The following is a 3,757-nucleotide window of genomic DNA, read 5'->3' as shown; positions in this document are numbered from 1 at the left end:
GGGGGGGGGGGGGGGGTGGACATGAGTGTGGATGGGAGGGTTCCCCAACTAGGAATGGGGAGCTTCAGGCAGTAGCATCTCCTGGTTGCTGGCTACAAGGTGCCTTCCCGCCATCCGTCATTCATTCTCAGCCCAGAATGTATTTGCTGTAATTACATCTTCAATTAGGGTGGTGACGGCTCATTGTTCACCAACAATGATGGATCAGATCCTCCTGCTTGCCGGCTCCCTCTGTCCACCACTCCCCAGGTCAGCTCTCCCCCAATTCAGGGCTGTCAGGTTGGGAAGGGGACAGAGAACATGGTCTTCCCACTGAGGCCTGGAGCAGCCCTGAGCTCCATCCCCAGGGTGATTATGTCCTTTTAGACCCCTGGGGCTCTCGAGGGACTGGTTGGACCCTGATACCTCCACCCAGGGGCTCCCTGCAAAAAGGCTGCGGGTCTCTTAGTGGCCGCCAGATGTCTCCTTGGTCCAAACTGACCAGATTTTGGTAGTGGGGGTAGGGGCTTATTGATGTTGCCCCATTCACACACCTGCCAGCATCACACATGTACAGTCTGGGCCCTAGGCCACACACACTGCATCTGAGGAAGTGATAAGCTCAGAAAGCCTCACAACTCTAAACTGGGGGGGGGTGAGGGGGGGGATGGGTGAGTGGCCTGTCTCCAAGCTCCCCTATGGATTAGCCAGGGCCTCTCACCAAGGTCTCCATTCCGATGGGTCCAGGCCCACGTTTGCACGTGGTGGGTGTCCAGCAGCTCAGTGAATGAACCGGGGTCAGTCAGGGAGAGACGTGCTGCGGGAGGGTGGCGGCTTTGGGCTGGTAGAGGCCGTGCTGAGCAGAGGGGCCGGATGGGCCCCCAAGGCCCGGGGCCTTCATCTGGATTAAAACCCCAGCCTGGCACCTGCTGGCTGTGTGACTGGGTGCGTTCCCTAACCTAAGTCTCAGTTTCCTCATTTATAAAGTGGAGATGAAAGCCGTGCCCGACCTACCTTGTAAGATGGCTGCAGAGTCACGGAGACATGGTTTGGAATGTGGAGAAGCCAGGCTGAGGTGCTGGCAGCCACGGGGGAAGGATCTGGTCGGACCGGGACCCTGGTAAGAGAGGCCACCATGCCCTCACCGGATACAGCCGCAGGGGCTGGGGGGCCTGGAGCTCGGCAGGGAGTTTAGCCTGGACCTTGTCTTTAAGGGGCTGGGCCTCAGGATGGATAGAGGAGGGCCAGGGAGGTGGGTGCGCTGCATCCTCTGCCCTTTCTACCTTCCAGCTCTAAAATTCGGCTCCCCTCTGTCTGGGGGGCCCTGTCATCTCCCAGGGAGCCTCCCTGCTCCCAGAGTGGTCCCCTCTGCATTCCCTCTTCCCCAGGGACCCTCTCCATCCTACAGGACTCCCCTCCCCAGGGTGACTCCAGGGCCCAGGCGGGAAGGATGAGCTGTACCTAGCGGTAAGTATGCGCAACATTACATATGTATATTGGAGAGTAAATAACCCCAAAAAGCGCCTTGTAAATAGACTCCGAGTTTATCCTTTATTAATGAGGCACCGAGTGCCCCGCTGTTTTAGAGCAGTGAGACTTTCATAATATCAAAACCTAAATTACACTTGCGTCTCTCATCTCAGGGACGCGCGTCTTGCGGCTGTTTGCAGAGTGAGCGAGCAAGAGGCCCTCCTTGCCTGCCTGGGACTGTTGACACCTTTCTTCTGACTCGGGGAGGGGGGGAGGCCGTGCATGCCTGTGTCCCAGTCCACACCCGAGTCCCCAGAGAGCTCCACGTCCAAGGCCTCAGGGCTCAGCGGGTGAGGGACACCTGGGATGCTGGCTTTCAATCCATGTGTGACATTGACAGGACCAAGGGGTTGCCCAGGCTCTGGGGTTTGGAGGTGTGGGGTGGGGCAGTGGACATGTACAAGCTCTGTGACCAGATTACTTCCTGTCTCTCAGCATCGGTCTCCCCGGGTGTAAGATGGGGGTGAACGTCTTCCTTCTGGACGGCTGTGAGAACTCCGTGGGTCAGGGTTGCGCCAAGAAGTGATTGCTAAGTGTGAGCCGTGGTGGTAATGGCATTAGCCCCCACTTTGGAATGGGACACCGGTGTCTTCTCTTCCACAGACCATATGTGGGCCACAGCGCTCCAGCCCCATCCTGTCACCACGACCCTGGGCTGAGAGGGGTAGACCAGGGCCCATCTCACCCCAACTCAATCAAGACCCGACCTTCCAGTGCCCCCAACACAGCTCAGCCAGGGCAAAGGGCCTGGACCCCAGATTCTCCAGCTCCAAGGCCACTCTCGAGCCCTTTGGGGATTGTGCCCACCCCACCCCACCCCAGGCCTGGGCCAACCCCAGATAGATGGGCAGGTGGCCGGCGGGCGCTGCGTGGGCAGGATTTACAGCCTGGCCGGCCAGGCTCCTGGTGCTCCGGTGGGCGTCATGTCGAATCTGTCCCATTATATGGACAGTTGAGTTTAATAGTCATTGTGTGCTCACTCGGAGCCCAGCAAACATCACGGGGCGACACCCCCTCCACGCAAGCCGCCCGCTCCCCAGCCACACGGCCCATCCGTACAGTAAATTAAAAATATGAATCACTTCTCCCCACTGCCTCCCCAAACGCTCATCTTGTCAGCCTCTATGTTGCCTTCATTTGTATTACCTTAATTTAATGTTAATTATGGTCTTCATTTACAAGGAACAAGCAGGCCCTGTCTGCCAGGGGACCTTCCCCCAACCCTCTTCCTCCGCCCAGCAGGGAGCGGCTGGGGGAGAAGGGGAGCTTGAGGGGCTGCAAAGCAATGAGGAAGGGAGTTAGGGGAGGTGGGAGGGACGAGGAAGACACCTCCCACCTCCTCCACACACCCTATCTTCAATCATTTATTCATTCAACAGTTATTTATTGAGCACCTAGTATGTGCCAAGACAACCAGGGACCAGAGAGATGGGGCGGGGCCCGCCTTCCCACAAAGGGCTGAAAGAGTCCCTCGGCCATCCTGAGGAGCATGGCGGCATCAGGAAGACATATTATCCACACCCCAGGTGGGCGGGTACCCCACGCAGCCCAGACACAAACAAGAGATCTCTCCCTCCAAGCTCCCCTCTCAGCTGCTGGCACCGTCCTTACGCCAAACTGTCTCACACCCTTTTCAGGCAGGAAGTTCTTTCTTGAATCTTTCCTGAGTCCCTCGTGCTGCAGATCAGTCTAGGCTCAGAGCCTGAGCGTGGCCAAGAGTGGAAGGGTGACTCCCAGGCTACACTGTCTCTGGAGGGTTGAGAGGAAGGCATTGTGGGGCCCACCACCCATCCACACCCCAGAATCCCCTACCCAGCCCTGCCATGTTGCTCGGAGTCCTTGTGTCTGGGAGGCCTGAGTGTGGCCATTTGGTTGTCCCTGTGCTGCCACACTCTGCCGATGGGACACACAGTCACACACAAGCCTGTAGAGCCGGGGGGGGGGGGGGGACCTCAATAAATGTTGGTGGCTGATGCCACACGTGTGCACACAGGGAGCTGGCAGAGGGCCACCTGCACTCAAACTGCCATTAGCCACGAACACCAGCCCTTCCCCCCAGTGCAGTCTCCTCAGCTCGGGAGAGGATCTCCAGCTGGGAATATCTGCTTGACAGATGAGGCTGTTCTGTGCGCGCCTGCGTGTGTGTCCCTCTCCAGAGAGCCTCGATCCACACGCGGGGACATGTGTCCCGGGGCTCAGCGTGCCCCTCAGGTTCCGTGGGCCCGGTACCTGGGCACGAGCGCTGTCC

The sequence above is a fragment of the Myotis davidii genome, unplaced genomic scaffold, assembly GCF_000327345.1.
Source record: "Myotis davidii unplaced genomic scaffold, ASM32734v1 scaffold332, whole genome shotgun sequence".
Classification (NCBI taxonomy): Eukaryota; Metazoa; Chordata; class Mammalia; order Chiroptera; family Vespertilionidae; genus Myotis; species Myotis davidii.
The sequence above is the reverse complement of the archived record's forward strand: the minus strand, read 5'-3'. Positions refer to the sequence as shown.